The sequence below is a fragment of the Pinus tabuliformis genome, chromosome 6 (genome assembly GCF_031772625.1).
Source record: "Pinus tabuliformis cultivar Carrire ecotype Pingquan chromosome 6, CPIR1, whole genome shotgun sequence".
NCBI lineage: Eukaryota > Viridiplantae > Streptophyta > Pinopsida > Pinales > Pinaceae > Pinus > Pinus tabuliformis.
Window position 1 is genome coordinate 1,373,573,121 of NC_142292.1, and position 17,593 is coordinate 1,373,590,713.

Sequence of the window (17,593 nt, forward strand, 5' to 3'; positions counted from 1 at the left end):
CATTGCAAGTCGCATGGTGCTCATAAAGGCTGTGCTTCAGGCAATGCCGCTTTACTTGTTTTCTATCCTTGCAGCGCCCAAATGGGTTATCAAAAGAATAAGGGAGCTTCAGCGTAACTTCTTATGGGGGAACTCAGCAACCAACCGCAAATGGGCCCTGGTTAAATGGACTACTGTCTGTTTGCCGAAAGAAAAGGGAGGCATAGGACTGAGGGATCCCTTTCAAAGCAATGTGATAATGTGCACCAAAATCTGGTGGTAGTGGCTCTCATCCCCTGACAGGCCATGGGCAACCATATGGACAGCCAAATACGCCAATCATAGACCTCATAAGGAGCTTATAAGACTTATACCCAATGCAAAGGGTTCCCTCATTTGGAATGTGGCCAAGCAACATTACTTGTTGATTCAACAACATAGTTTTTGGGAAGTAAGAAATGGTGAAACAGCCCGATTCTGGACAGATGCCTGGAACCAATTGCCAAAACTCAGTAGCATTCTCCACCCGCTCCCAAACTATGTTGGGGAGGATCAACAACAGCAAACGATTTGGCAGCACTGGACACAGGAGACTGCGCAGGGATACAGGCAATGGAAGCAAGGTGATGAGCTAATCAGGAATGCGGATCGCCCATTCATGGAGGTTATGGAAAGGGAGCTCCAAAATCGACGCATAAGACACTCGGAAGGCAAGGATATCCTAAGATGGGGTTACAGGCCTAAAGGAACCTTCACTACTTCAGAAGCTTACAAATTAATAAGTTCCGACCCCTCTCCCCCCGATCTCATATGGGGGAAAATTTGGGATTTAGGTATCTGGCCTAAAGTGTCTCTTTTCCTTTGGCTAGTCGGACATCAGAAAATCCTCACCTAGGATAGGTTAAGGCGAAGAAACTACCATGGCCCCTCAATATGTGTCAATTGCAAAGCCCAGGAGGAAACCCTTCAGCACTTGCTGGACTCTCGCACTTTGGCTAATCACTTATGGGAGAAAGTGAGCTTCAAATGTCAAAGACGATGCAAAGTGGCAGAGGACATTACAAATACCCTGCGTCAATGGCAAAAGAAACCCTATAAGAGTGAAATCCTTAACCATATATGGAAGATAATCCCAGGACTACTCATCTGGGGTATCTGGAAAGAAAGGAACAAGCGCATATTCAAAGATCAAAGCTCTCCCTTAGAGGTCATTTGGAGAAAATTCTGTATAAATCTAAAAGAAACCCTACTGCTTCGCGCTTGGACTCAGGAGGACCTTCCCACTATCGACAGTGAGAAAGCCATATGGGCGAACTGGAACATGCAACTCCCTCAGGAAACTCTCAACAATGCCCCTATAAAAAACATCAATACAAAAAGAGACTCCTGGATAGCTCCTCCAGAGCACACTTTCAAGCTCAACTTTGACGGAGCCTCAAAGGGCAACCCGGGAAGAGCAGGCTATGGTGGAATTTTCAGAAATCATACAGGAATGCCACTTCTGATTTACTTTGGAAATATTGGTTGGGATACCAATAACTCGGCGGAAATGGAAGGTTTATGGCAAGGTCTCCTCATAGCATGGAAACACAAATACCATCCCCTGGAGGTCGAGGGCGACTCTATACTCCTCAATGGATCCCATGCCAGGAAAATAGCTATGAGTTGGAGACTGGAGGCCAGACTGGAAGCCATAGAACACGAGCTTCTCAACAACCGAGCAATAATCTTCAGTCACGTTAAGAGGGAGGGCAAAAAGGTTGCCGACCTCCTAGCCAATGTGGGGGTAGAAAGTAATCACACCTTACTCATAGGAACTCTGGACATAATACTGAATCATGATAAAAAACAGGAATGCAATTAGCTGGTTCAAACAGAGGCTGCACCCCCGGATGCGGGTGATTAGAGCAGCAATTAGTGTGATGGGACTGGGGTGGGCGAAGCCACCTGCCAGCCAGGTTCACCGGACATGAGGCCATGTGGGAGGCGAAGAGCTTGCAGGTGGATGTCATAAATGGCAAAGGAATGTTTGAGACTGGCATTAATATGTCATCCTGATTCGCATGCGCAGTTGGATATCAGTCTTCGGCTCCGATGAATGCCATTGTTATGGCGGGAGAGGATCGAGGAGGTGGGAATTGTTTAATAGTCAGCCTCAGCCATGGCTATATGCTGTTGTGATTCATGCTGTTTTCGATGGTTACGGGTTCTACAGGCGCTTGGGTTTCGTGGGGGTCAAGCTCTAGTTCTTTTAAGCGGCCTGCACCTCAGGTGGTAGGCTCACAAACGCTATCTCAATGTGGTAATTCCTCTGCTGTTTGTAGCATTCCCTCTGCTGGTAGTGGTATTCCTTCTACTGTTCGTGGCACTCCCTCTGCTGTTAGTGGTATTCCCTCTGTAGTTCGTGGCATTTCCTCTACTGCTCGTGGCATTCCCTCCGCTGTTCGTGGTATTCCCTCTGCAATGCCGAGGCCTCGCCAGAGAATGCTTAGTCGCAGAGGCTCAGGACGGGGCAACCCTTCTCGCCCATCCTCGGGGTCTGACGCCATTAATCAGGATCCTCGTCCTCGCTGTGGAAATGAGGGCATTCTGAGGCCCAGTCAATTCCTCAACCCAAGCTCCCCTGGTTCTTCGAATTCGCCCTCCTTTGGTTCTGCTATTTTCACGTTTAATTGCTCCCTCAATCGCCCTCGGATCACGGCTCATGTCTCTGTCCTCTTTCTAGAGGAAGCCCAAGATGAGGGCGATACCAGTGCCCCAATGCCACTCACTGAGGATGAACAGGATGTGGGTGATCCCAATACCCCAAAGCCAACTGTTGGTATGCAGCTTGGGATGGTTCCGCCGGCCAGCGCTGTCAATGCTAATCCTATGGCTCCTGTTCCTCCAGAATTGAATGATAATGCAGCGGCCCAAGCCCAGGACCTGAATGCAGGGGGTTGGTGCAGGATCGTGGAGGAATTACCTGACGAGTAATCCAGCGGTGTAGCTGCTCAACCGGTTTTTGCGGCCCAGTTATAAAGGTTTTTTGGCTCAATGTGTCAAATTTTGTCTCTGTTACTATGTCGAGATCAATTTCCAGTTTCAATTGTGTCTGTTTGTAGTTGTTGTTGTGTATGTTGTTTGTGATCTTCTGGATCCCCTGCGTGGGAAATTTCGTCCAATTTCTCAGTTTTGGACAATGTCTGGCTCAAATGGCCTTACTCTCAGGCTAGTTGGTTCACCATGCTCAGCTTGCTGTAATTGTACTCTTTTACTGTGAATAATAGATTAGATTTACTTAGCAAAAAAAAAACTCACTATTTATGTTTAGTCTGTTCGCATTCGGATGATCTAAGTTTTTGGGTAGTAGCTTAACAATTTCAAAAGTGTTTTTGGTAGTTCACTGACTAGTTTTCAAAAACTAGCTCTTTGTTTCTATATCCTTATGCTTTTCATAGTTCAATCAAGTACAATCATAATGAAGTTCTAGCAAGCATGAAGCAAATTCTAGATATGTAAATTTTGAAACAAATATATTTTTTCCACTGTTAATACAAATCTACAAATAAATAAATCAAAATAATAGAAAGCAAAGATGAAAAAACCTGAAACTATAGAAACGAGAGAGAGGTTGAAATCACAATCGACAATGAGGGTGAAATCATAATCACAATCCACAATGAGATTGGCATGCAAGGTTGGCAACCGTGAAGGGGTGTTCTATGAATATGTTAATTGATGAGAACAAATAAAGATTAATCCTTATCGCTAAAAATTGGCACATTACTACCTCATTTGGAATATTTTAAATATGAATTATTTATAAATTTTCCAAATGGCAAAGTGAAAATACTTTTTAATAGTTCACATTTTTAACCATTCTCTTAAAGCTTCATATAAATTTGCTACATGCTAGTGGAGCTAGAATATGAAAAACCAACTGAATTGTAAGATGGATAAAAGATGAAAAAACCCTAACTAAATAATAACTATGGATGAAAGATGAAAATTCCTTAATGAAGAGTATTAATTTACATTGAAGAACTTCTCCAAGAACCACGGTTACAGAGTATAACATTCCAGGACCTTCCATAGGAGAGATTCACATTCTTTCCAGAACATTATTTTCCTCTCATAAAAATGTCGATCGTAAGCAACAAATCAGTAAGAAGGTTATCCTCAAATTCATTTTCGTTTCAATCAATTCCGGAAGGTTTCTGTTTGTTCTAGGATTCAACGGTATGCAATTTCAGGTTTCTAACACTTTCATGTTTTGTTGTGATTACTCAGATTTTTTATTATTATCCTTTTGTTTTTCAGGACATAAGCCGTTTTCTGACTTTGTGTATGCCAGAGCAAGGATTATTTTTACTGAAATGGCGACTCTAGGTTCTGCTAAGAGTAATGTTATGAAGTCGGTTATTCCGGCCGTCAAGAAATTCCTGTTACCTGCAGGCCGTCCAGGGGATTCTTTTGTTTCTTTAATGTGTCGGAGCTTGTCAACAGATGCAAGGAAATACAGGCCTGAGGGCGATTCGTCGATTGAGGATGACAGAGAAAGCCGTCGGGTTTCGGAAATCCGCCGTAGGGGTTTCCCTAATGTTTTCGATGGTGAGCCTTGTAAAGATTCTTGAATTTCATTCCCGTTTGTTGTTATGTCATTATTAATCTCTAAACCCTTGTCCTGATATGTTTTATCCTCTGAGGAGCTTAGGGTTTTGCCTCAACCAGCTGTTCGATAATCCTTTCTTCTCCTCGTCTCGCGGGACAGGGGATGCAGTTAGAGGCGGATCGAGGAAGCCGTGGGTTACAACGGAAGATAAGGATGCTCTGTATCTGCGGGCGGACATGCCGGGGTTGGGGAAGGAAGACGTCAACATTTATGCCGAGGATAATGCGCTGGTGATAAAATGGGAATCCCTCCCAGACGTAGAGTTCGATGGCAGTGGTCGCAAATACAGTAGGCGAATCGAACTCCCTACAAAAGTTTTCAAGCTTGACCAGACCAAAGCTTAGATGAAGAATGGCCTCCTGAAAGTCATTGTTCCCAAGTTTACGGAAGAGGAGGTCAAGAATGTGATCAATGTGCAAGTGGAGTAAGGTTGTTGAGAGCTTTTCATTAGAGTTTTTTGCGTTGAAACATCGAAGCTGAAAGTCTTGTTTTTTTTTAACATACGGCAATGATAAGCCTTTCTGGAATATAATATGATGCTAAGAGTACATAATGGGCAAGGAGGATAACAGAGAGGTTAAATTCTGTCAATTTTGCTTCGATCTTCGATCGAAGAAGTGGGAAATCCAGATTTTGAATGTTAAAGATTGTATTTTCATTTTGTGAATTGATTCGAGGCATTATTAATATGCCTATGTATAGATGGATTTTGAAATTTATGTATAGTGTTCAGTAACCGATGATTTTCCCTTTCCATATCACCCTGAATATCGTTTTTCTTGAAGTCCCCAGGAGGAACAGTGATTAAGAGGTACATGGTTGTAAAAGGATCTACCCTCTGCAAATATGATGAATATATAACAAGATATTGTCATGGTTATGAACATTTTTAACACTGTTAGGGTTTGATGCAAGTTGCGACCAGATGGTGAATCAATATTGGAGATTTGTTACTATTGTTGCGACCAGATGGTGAATTATATTGGAGATTTTTTACAGTAAATATTCAATGCACGGGCATCTTTTTACGATACATTCATGTAACACGATAGAATAAAGGGTCTGAGCTACCCCATCTATGATTCTAGAGCTACCTTCACTCTAGAAAATTCGACTTCATACTTGAGTTATCTCATCTTTGATTTGTTGGGACTTCATACTAAAGTAAATTTTATACCTGAGCTACCACAAAATATTTGACTTTATACTTGAGCTACACCAGAAGATTTTAATATTAATTTTATGCTTGAGCTACTCCACAAGATCTGATTTCATACTTGAAGATTTGAACCCAAAATATTTTGTGAGACTTCATACTAAAGTAAATTTTATACTCGAGTTAACCTAAATTAATATTTGGTGATACTTCATACTAAAGTAAATTTTATACTTGAGTTGCCCTAAATTTTATACTTGAGCTACCCCAAAAGATTTGACTTCAAACTTGAGCTACACCAAAGATTCGAACCCAAAATATTTGGTGAGACTTCGTACTAAAGTAAATTTTATACTTGAGTTACTCTAAATTTTATACTTAGTTACTCTAAATTTTATATTTAGTTACTACCCTCTAAGATTCGAACTCAAAATATTCACACTAAAGTAAATTTTATACTTGAGCTACCCCTAAAGTAAATTTTATAATTGAGCTACCCTAAATTTTATATTATACTTGAGCTACCCCTAAAGTAAATTTAATACTTGAGCTACCCTAAATTTTATACTTGAGCTACCCTAGAAGAGATTCGACTTCATACTAAAGTAAATTTTATACTTGAGCTAACCTAGAAAATTCGACATCATACTTGAGCTACCCCAAAAAATATTTAGTGAGACTTCATACTAAAGTAAAAGTAAATTACTAAAGTAAATTTTATACTTGAGCTAGCCTAGAAAATTCGACATCATACTTGAGCTACCCCAAAAAATATTTAGTGAGAATTCATACTAAAGTAAAAGTAAATTTTATACTTGATTCGAACCCAAAATATTGGGTGAGACCTCATACTAAAGTAAGTTTTATACTTGAGCTACCTTAGAAGACTTCATACTAAAGTAAATTTTATATTTGAGTTACCCTAGAAGAAGTAAATTTTATACTTGAGTTACCCTAGAAGATTACTAAAGTAAATTTTATACTTGAGCTACCCTAGAAGAAATATTCTAAAGTAAATTTTATACTTGAGCTACCCTAGAAGATTCGACTTTATACTTGAGCTACCCTAGGAGATTCGACTTTATACTTGAGCTACCCCAAAAGATATTTGGTGAGACTTCATACTAAAGTAAATTTTATACTTGAGCTACCCCAAAAGATTCTAACCCAAAATCTCCTATTGGCTTCATACTAAAGTAAATTTTATACTTGAGCTACTACCCTAGAAGACTACCCCAAAAGATTCTAACCCAAAATCTCCTATTGGCTTCATACTAAAGTAGATTTGACTTTAGATCTTGGGTTTCCCATTAACCCAAAATCTCCTATTGGCTTCATACTAAAGTAGATTTGACTTCAGATCCTGGGTCTCCCATAGATTAGGATTGGTAACCCAAAATCTCCTATTGGCTTCATATTAAAGTAGATTTGACTTCAGATCCTGGGTCTCCCATAGATTAGGCCTCGCAGTTACCGATTCACCATGTGGTAGATTAGGCCTGGTAAACCAAAATCTCCTATTGGCTTCATACTAAAGTAGATTTGACTTCAGATCCTGGCTCTCCCATAGATTAGGCCTGGTAGTTACCAATTCACCATGTGGTTAAAAAAAAAAAAAGATTTGACTTCATACTAAAGTAAATTTTATACTAAATCGGAGGTGAGACTTCATACTAAAGTAAATTTTATACTTGAGCTACTCAAGAAGATTGAATCATACTAAAGTAAATTTTATACTTGAGCTACTCAAGAAGATTGAAGATTCGACTTCATACTTGAGCTTTCGACTTCATATTTGAACTACCTCAAAAGATTCGAACCCAAATACTAAAATAAATTTTATACTTGAGCTACCCAAGATATTTGACTTCATGCTACCCTAGAAGATTCCAACCCAAATGCTAAAGTAAATTTTATACTTGAGCTACCCAAGATATTTGACTTCATGCTACCCTAGAAGATTCCAACCCAAATGCTAAAGTAAATTTTATACTTGAGCTACCCCAAGAGATTCGACTTTTAGACTTGAGCTACCCCAGAAGAAATGGGAGGTGAGACTTCATACTAAAGTAAATTTTATACTTGAGCTACCCCAAGAGATTCGACTTTTATACTTGAGCTACCCCAGAAGAAATTGGAGGTGAGACTTCATACTAAAGTAAATTTTATACTTGAGCGCTACCTTGACTTCATACTTGAGCTACCTCATTTGAACCCAAATACTAAAATAAATTTTATACTTGAGCTACCCCAAGAGATTTGACTTCATGCTACCCTAGAATATTCCAACCCAAATGCTAAGGTAAATTTTATACTTGAGCTACCCCACCCAAATACTAAAATAAATTTTATACTTGAGCTATTCCAAGAGATTCGACTTTTATACTTGGAGGTGAGACTTCATATTAAAGTAAGTTTTATACTTGAGCTAATGCAGAAGAGACTTCATCCTAAAGTAAATTTTATACTGAGCTACTCCAGACAATTCGACTTCATACTTGAGCTACCCCAGAAGATTCGAACCCAAATATTAAAGTAAATTTTATACTTGAGCAACCCCAAATCTACCCCAAATTCGACTTCATGCTACCCCACAAGATTTGAATCCAAATACTAAAGTAAATTTTATACTTGAGCTACCCCAATACTAAAGTAAATTTTATAATTGAGAACCCAAATATTAAAATAAATTTTATATTTGAGCTACCCCAAATTCGACTTCATGCTACCCCAGAAGATTCAAACCCAAATACTAAAGTAAATTTTATACTTAGAGCTACCCCAAGAGATTCGAACCCAAATACTAAAGTAAATTTTATACTTGAGCTACCCCAATACTAAAGTAAATTTTATACTTGAGAATCCAAATATTAAAGTAAATTTTATACTTGAGCTACCCCAAATTCGACTTCATGCTACCCCAGAAGATTCATACCCAAATACTAAAGTAAATTTTATACTTGAGCTACCTCAATACTAAAGTAAATTTTATACTTGAGCTACCCCAAGAGATTCGACTTCATACTTGAGCTACCCCAGAAGATTCAACCCAAATAAATTTTATACTTGAGCTACCCCAAGAGATTCGACTTCATACTTGAGCTACCCCCTAGAAAATCCAACCCAAAATCTCCGATTCGATGAGACTTCATACTAAAGTAAATTTTATACTTGAGCTACCCCAAAAGATTTGACTTCATACTTGAGCTACCCTAGAAGATTCAAACCCAAAATCTCCGATACCCCAAAAGATTCGACTTCATACTTGAGCTACCCCAGAAGTTGAGCTACCCCAAGAGATTCGACTTCATACTTGAGCTACCCCCCAGAAGATCCAACCCAAAATCTCTGATTCGACGAGACTTCATACTAAAGTAAATTTTATACTTGAGCTACCCCAAAAGATTCGACTTCATACTTGAGCTACCCTAGAAGATTCGAACCCAAAATCTCCGATACCCCAGAAGATTCAACTTCATACTTGAGCTACCCCAGAAGATTCGAAGCCAAAATCTCCCCAAAGATTAGACTTCATACTTGAGCTACCCCAGAAGATTCGAATCCAAAATCTCCCCAAAATCTTCGATTCTAGGAGACTTCATACTAAAGTAAATCTTATATTCGAACCCAAAATCATACTAAAGTAAATTTTATATTGGAACCCAAAATCTACGATGAGACTTCATACTAAGTAAATTTTATACTTGAGCTACCCCTCGAACAAGTAAATTTTATAAATTTTATACTTGAGCTACCCCAGAAGATTCGAATAAGTAAATAAGTTTTATACTTGAGCTACCCTAGAAGATTCGAACAAGTAAATTTTATAAATTTTATACTTGAACTACCCTAGAAGATTTGACTTCATACTTCAGCGACCCCATAAGATTTTTATAAATTTTATACTTGAGCTACCCCAAAATATTTTTTATAAATTTTATACTTGAGCTACCCGAGAAAATTTGACTTCATACTTGAGCTACTCCAGAGAATTCGATTTCATACTTGAGCTACCCCAGAAGGTTCGAATGGAACCCAAAATCTCTAATAACTTCATACTAAAGTAAATTTTATTATTTATAGACAATTTTTTTTCAAATGAAAAAATAATAAATTATATTAAAAATAAATTTTGTATTTCATACTTCTTATTAAATATTTTAAAATTAAATTCATTATTTTTATGTAAATTTTAAATTGAAAAATGAAATATTTGCCATCTATTTTAAAACAATGGTTGGTGTTGCCTTTGAGTAGAGTATCCTGCAATTTAGTCATGTGTATTTCTTTAAAATTTTCAATCTAGTAGAGCAGAATTTTATCAAGATAAAGTTGGTTTGTAAATTAATTCAATCTTGTTTTATATATTTGTAAATTGACTTAAACAATAAATTAAAATTGCTTATTTGTTGTTATTCAATGGTGTGTCTTATCTTAGCAGAACAAAATTTATCAAAATAAAGTTTGTATGTATATTAATTTAATCTTGATTTACATATCTATAAATTGAGTTAAACAATAAATTAACATTACTTATTTATGCACCATTTAGAAGTGTGTCTTAGTAGAAAAATAAATCAGACACTAAGTTGTCATTATTTTTAATAAAAACTTCATTTATAATATTAATATTAAACAATGTGAATTAGAAGATCTATCTGACTTTGATTAACAAACTCTTATTTTTATAAACATTTATAATGTTTATGAAATCTCTTATTTTTAATGTTTATAAAATAAGGTTTTGGTATTGTAAATGAGTTGACAAATATCTTTACTTGTGAGGTGACAAATTCCATTTATTATTATCTTATTCCAAGTGCTTTGCTTTGCAAAATTATGAAGTATTAAAATAATTTAATTAATTCCACCTATTATTATTTTGCTTTGCTTTGCAAATTAAAAAGTATTAAAAGAATTTAATTAATTGATGTATACAGAGGAGATAAATTTGCTTTGAACATGGAAGTGTGACATCTCTAGAAACATGTGACCTGTATGACTCTGCTTCTTTTATGGATTACAGTGAAAGAAGTAGGAGACATTTTAAACCAGTTTCTGATCCTAGTAGCAGCTCTATGCAACATAGGACTACTCCTGAACCAGAACCTTCAACGAGTTTCGAGAATATGTTGAGTCTTGAAATTTGAACCCGGGTCGTTCGAACCAGAACCATAATCTGGCGGCTTAGACCAACTCGGTCATCACACCTCCTCATTTGAAGACAAGGGTTTGGTAAGCTTTGTAGAGAAACCCTTGGAGGATGTGAAGACCTTTAAGGGGCTCTCATTCTGTCATGTGATAAAGAACATGGCAGCCAAAATCATGAAAACATTGAATCTCTTTACTAGAATGGAAGACATAGATAGAATTGGAATTGACAGTATTTTGATGGAGATCCCATATATAACACTAATAATAAGTGCTTTAGGGCTAAAGATTCAAAATTTGTCTATCAGACAGTCAAAGAACATGGAGATATGCCATGCACTATTTTTCATTGATCAGCATCCATACATCTTCAGTGGTCTTGGGTACATAACAGTCTAGTCTATAACAGTAATCCAAATTTTAATTACCCTTAATCTCAAAATTCTAGTATATGATTATCGTATTTTAGATATATGATAATAAAATTTAAATATCAAATTAATTATTCTTATATAACTAAATCTGCTGCTACTCTTGTACTACATATGCTGCCAGAGCAATATCAGTTCTGTTGGCACAATCTTGGATACATAAGAGTCTAATCTATGATAGTGATCAAAATTTTAAATACCCTTTTATCTCAAAATTCTGGTATAAGATATAAAATTATATTTAAATATCAAATTAATATTCCCTTATAGTAGAATTTTATGTATGCAGCAGACTCGTGGTGATTAAATTTGTCGTTGATTGATAATCAACAAATTTTAAAATTTTCAAAAAAGAATCACCAAATATGGTGAGTAAAATTTTTAGGACAAAGCAGCCTAGGGAGAAGGGAGACATGTCACTTTCCCTTGCAACTCCTTCACTCTTCATATATGTCTTAAAACTTAAAAGATATGCAACCATTAAAAGGAAGACAAATGCAATGCACCCATGACAATAAGATGGCCAATATAAACACCTTGAGGATCAAAGTGTAATATCATCATGTCTTGCATATTTGACTCTTGTTGGGTCCTTGTGCTTCTTATGAATACCTTGGATCATCATTATACTAATCTTGAAAATATTTATATGTAGCAAGCATAGTTTCACTCAATTTCTCCAGTGATATTTTTAAGATTACAAAATCAAAACCAAGCATAGGAATCAAGAATTACAAACAAATCAAGTTTAGAGCATTATAAGAAAAACTATGATTGGAATCAACAAACAGCTATATGATCAGTTCAACCTGCTCAGAAAAGGAATCAATGAAAATTCTGATCTTTAACTACCTGCCCTAAAAACGAAAAATCAAACAGCAATACTAGATGGACCTATCAAGACTAGAACCAGAGAAACTCTTTATCTTTATTGCCCCTAAAAGAAATGAAATGTGTGAAGATAAACGACCTTCACAATGAGCTTGAATCTATGTCCCAGGGACCTGTTGTACAGCTATAGGGTCTCACAGGTTTTTCTGATAGTGCTAAAAGTTTGTCTAACCATTGCTCCAAGAGTCCAAACATTTTATCTTGCACATGCTCCTAATAGTTTTTAACTTGTCCTAGGAAACTTGTCTTCATGAACTATCGATTTCACATGTTCCTGGGACTTCAAACTCTATACAGAATTCATAGAAAACATAACTAGGGATGTTGCTTCATCAATGAATTCGATGTGGGGGACCAAGATAAAACATGATCATTACAAGAAGAAAAGAAGAAAAGATTGGCTATAAAAACTGATGGGATAACATAATAATTTAGGATAATATCATAAACAAGATAGATGGACCATTAGAGCAGCTGCAACAAAACTCTTTGAGATGTCATCTAACACGTACCGTCTTACCTTCTATTTGCCATTGAAAGGAAATTCTATAACTGCAGATCTTTGGTAATCCTATGGTCGTTATCAATTGGTTTAATGATTTGCAGTGCTGTTACATTCACACATTGTTCCCCATCCTTGAGGAGGCTCTTTTGCTTAAACAACGTTTTAATCAGATTATTTGTCACCATATTTACAGGGAGGAAGACTCTCTCTCTCAAGCAGGTTCTTCATAGGCTCTGGGAGTCTGGAAAATCAGTCAACAGGTAGACAACACCTCCACAAGCTTCTATCACACAGAACCTTCATTGAAGGGCTATAGGTGGATGATTCAGCAACAGCTCAAGAATGATAGTTTTTCCCCAGTTTCTTACAGTTTTGTCAAGTTTGTTTGTTTGTTCTTTTTTTTTTTTTACAACTATGTGATATGTAATATCTGGAGTATGTATGAATCTGTATTTTGATATATAGTCTCGATGAAGCTGAAAGCTATAATTTATTTTTTTGTTCAGATGGTATCTCTTGCTGTTGTCAGAGAGATATGATGGACTCAGTGACTGTTTATGCTTATATCTTAGCATGCCATAAGCACATGTATATGTAATTTTGTTATCTTTATGAAATTACAGCTTTTTTCAGAAAGAAAAAAAAAAATACATACAACCATACACCAATATCAACATAAATTTTATAAAAATTCATGGTAAATTTGTTAAGTAAAACCAACATTAGGTATCTTAAAATATATGTACTAGGCTTAGTAACAACAATAGTTTGTCCTTAAAAAAAAAATGGTCAACTTAAAATGATGAAAACGATTACTGAAGGCACCTAAAATTTTATGCAACAATGAGTTGAAAGAGAATCACATAACCAAGTAAACGATGGTATTATTAGAGATCAATTATGCAAGGTCCAAGAAAAAGGTACTCACACGCAATGTTATCAGAACAGACAGACTAGACCAGAACCAACCCATCCAGACTAGTTCACTCCCCATGGAACAAGACCAATTGGCTGATTACATCCCAAACCAAATTTTAGTCCTGTTCCATCCTAGAGCAGACCTTGTCCAATCCTCATCAACTAGTTGTTACCAGCTCTTCAACCAAGTTTTCCAGCCTGTTCTGGCATAATTCTGGTCCGACCCTCGGCCAGTTCTGTTTCTAATAACTTTGCTCACATGTAATGAAAGTTGAAATGAGCCAAGGGATGCACCAAGTCAAAGAAAGCCCAAAAAATAACTTATCCACAGTATATCAAGCAAAATATCATAAATATAAGCTAAATTTGGAAAGAAAAAAAATAATAAAAAATAATCAGTAAAAATCTAAAAATATCAGCAAAATATTGTAAAATAATGTCATTATCATGAATCATGATACACAAAGGCAATATTACCGTGTTGAAAATCTCGTGATGTTGCCAATAATTATCACAATAATGCAACAATTAAATATATGCAAGTGAGACTCTAATGACTAGTTGACTTCTTCAGAATTATGTAAGCCAATAGGATATAAATTTCTTGGTTTCTTGACATATATGGTATAGATTGTGACCAGCAAAGATTTCAAAGACACTTATCCCTTCCCCTGCAATTAGCTAATTTCAAAACCCTGATGTAAATTGTCAATAAAGAACAACATTTTTACAATGAATAATCCATGAGTTCACTGTGGATTCAGCCTACATCGCCACGAAGTCTAGCACAAACAACAAATGTGTATGTTGAAACATCGATACTGTTTCTTAAATACAAACATATCCAAAGTAAGCTTGGAAAAATCAACTATTGAATATGTCAATTATGCCACAAAAGCACCACTACATACAAGGAGGCAACACATTTCCCGTGTATTGGGAATATATTTGTTTCAAATTTAATATGGTTCTGAAATGTTTATGTGTCAATGTTTCTAAAGGCTCTCAAAACATATTTGTACAAATTGATTTTTAATGCCTTCCTCCTTGGAATTTGACTTGACATTTTTCAATATCAAAAGGTATCCCTAACCACACAATCTGCCATTAACCACTCTTCTGTGTCTCAAAAGTTTAGTTCCTCAACCATGTAAGTTAACCTAAGAGGTATATCGATTATGTCATGATATAGTCCACGCTTGGTATGATGTCAAAAGTCTTCACGGACAAACGCAAAAAATAAAACCATTTTGTTCATGCAGTTCGAATATGAAGCTTAACTCTAATCAATACCAAACATTTGACAACGCCCACGTGAAATTAAATGAGCATGCTTAGATTTTTTTTTTTTAATCAACAAAGGCCAAGCTTTGGCTTTTGAACATCTAATCATTCTTCAGCGGTTTGCAGTATATCGCATTAAAATGTGTGCAAGCAAGTTAGAATTATGATACTAGAGAATAGGCCCCATCCATAACAGTTTTTCCAGCTTAATCAGCTGCGCGTATTGCACAAAAGACGGCTGGGGAAGAAAGAACGGCCTACTGGCAATGACTACGCTACACCTTCCTACTCATAGTACTGAGAATTGCACCGTGCGAAATGAACTCGCAACTAAATGTTTAATAACAAAAACCCACATTAGGGTTTTAGAATATCCCCACGTGTTGACTTCCAGGGACTCAAAATACACCTTAAAACCCATTCAGATGCACACGACAGTAACAATGTGAGAGCAAGCAAATGACGATTTACACGGAATTAGACGAGCCACTGAAGCCCAAACCAGGCCTATAATAAAAAAATAGCCAGAAATTAATAACACCATACATGCATTAAAAGTTTATTTCACAAGCCCGCGAATAAATCTTAACAGCTACAAGGTCGGAGGTTCAAGCCCTCCTTCTAGCGGTATTTGGGGTTTAGTGGGCTTTGGGTCTAGATTTTGAACCAAAGCTCTGATACCATGTGTAAGAACCCTATCATAGGGTCTTCTAACAGATCTATTTCTGATGAATTTAGATGCAATAAGAGGCAATAGTTTACTTTCTTACAAGACTTTTAAACAAATAAATTTTTACCATTTACATTCTAATCCTTATAACTTATGGAGAATATTTCATTATAATAAATTTACTTGAGTAATCTATAGAGGAATACCTGTACCGGTGGCTGGTGGAGATGCCTTTGAGGTGTTGTTCCTGCTAAACGCTCCTCTTGACTGACCCAATTTGATTTACCTCCCAGTCAACTAGGAAATAATTCCTAGCCCAGGAAACCTCCACAGGTTCCCTAGCCCTCCGAGCCCAAGTCCAACCAGATGTAGTGTGTGTGTCAAAGATGAATGATCCAGACCAAGATGAACAATATTTCCCTCCTCTCAACAACCCAAGAAACCTCCACAGGTTCTTAAGGTTTCCAAAATCACAACCAACCCCAAAATCATAAGCAAGATCCAACATTTTCCCCCTTTCCTCCCTTCCCCCTTCCCTTTTTACACCCTCCCTCTCTTCTCCATCTCAACCACCTCTCATTAATGTCATTAACTTCTCATCCATCCTTACAGTTGACTTATATTCTCCTAAATAAAGCTGGGAGTACATTTGGAAATGTGACATGAATATAAAATTGGGAAATTAATGGGAGAGGACCATGTCTTCTCCCAAGTAAATCTGAAAGTACATTTGGGAATGTGAGATGAATATATATATATATATATATATATATATATGGAGAGGACTATGTCTTCTCCCAAGTAAATGTGAGGGTACATTGGGGAATGTGAGATGAATATATATATTGATAATTAATGGGAGAGGACCATGTCTTCTCCCAAGTAGATGTGAGGGTACATTGGGGAATGTGAGATGTAATTAAATGGAGAGGACCATGTCTTCTCCCTAGTAAATGTGAGGGTACATTGGGAAATGTGAGATGAATATATATATTATTTGAAATAATGGAAGAAGACCATATCCTACCTAAGATTCAATTTGAGAAGGTAAGTTGGGAATTTGAATAATATAAATCATGAATTTTATATTAGACCAATATTTCTCAATATTTTCAGATAATGTAAACATTAATAAAATTTGCAGGATAAGATTTAAGTGGGGAATTACAGTTACTAATCTAAGAGAAATCACCTAATGCTAATGCCCTAGATTTCTCAACATGGTATCAGAAGATGTTGAAGTCAAAGGAAGGGCATCTAATCAAAGAGACATTTAAGGATCAAGTTTCAAGGAAGGCATCAAAGCAAGGTGAAGGTTATCAAAGCAAAAGATCAAGATCTACATTGAAAAATCAAACCGTAGATCGAAGAAGCAGTCTGCAACAATAAGAGCTTTTCATTCTATAACTATCATCAAAAGGCCACAAAGACCCTCATCAAGTTGTCTACAAGGCAGGATAGCTCGAAGGAATTTAAAGATGAATATCACATCATCTTAGAGAAAGTCAAAACCCTAGAATAATTTCAGATCTACACTACAAGAGAAGTTGAAGTATATTAAAGGCGAGAAGGCATTGTCACCATTTTCAACGTTATAAAGCAAGAAAGGATCCTCTCCTTGCCCTAAAATAAGATCATCTGAGGAAGCAACAAATCATCCTCATCAAAAAGAGCAACCTTTTCTATTGAAGAAAGGATTTTTCATTTGGAATAATATCATCCAAGAGGGAGCTCTAATACATCTTCTTCAACCATCATCAAAGTGATCAAGGTGAATATTTCATCTTCACTTGTCAAGTAAGTATCTTTCATTATTTAATCAAATTGGTAAAATGACTTCATGTTTGCAAGGAGATATATAAGTTGGATGGGTCATCGAAATTATTTGCATGAAAAGGAGGATAGACATAGTCCTTAAGAAGGTGAAGTCATTGAACGTATTAAAAAGTCTCCT

The 17,593-nt window shown here is 36.5% G+C and overlaps 1 pseudogene; it reads left to right on the forward strand.

The window, feature by feature from the left end:
* Positions 1-4,337: 4,337 nt before the first annotated feature.
* LOC149263746 (small heat shock protein, chloroplastic-like) lies at positions 4,338-5,352 on the forward strand (annotated as a pseudogene).
* The last annotated feature ends 12,241 nt before the right edge of the window (positions 5,353-17,593 follow it).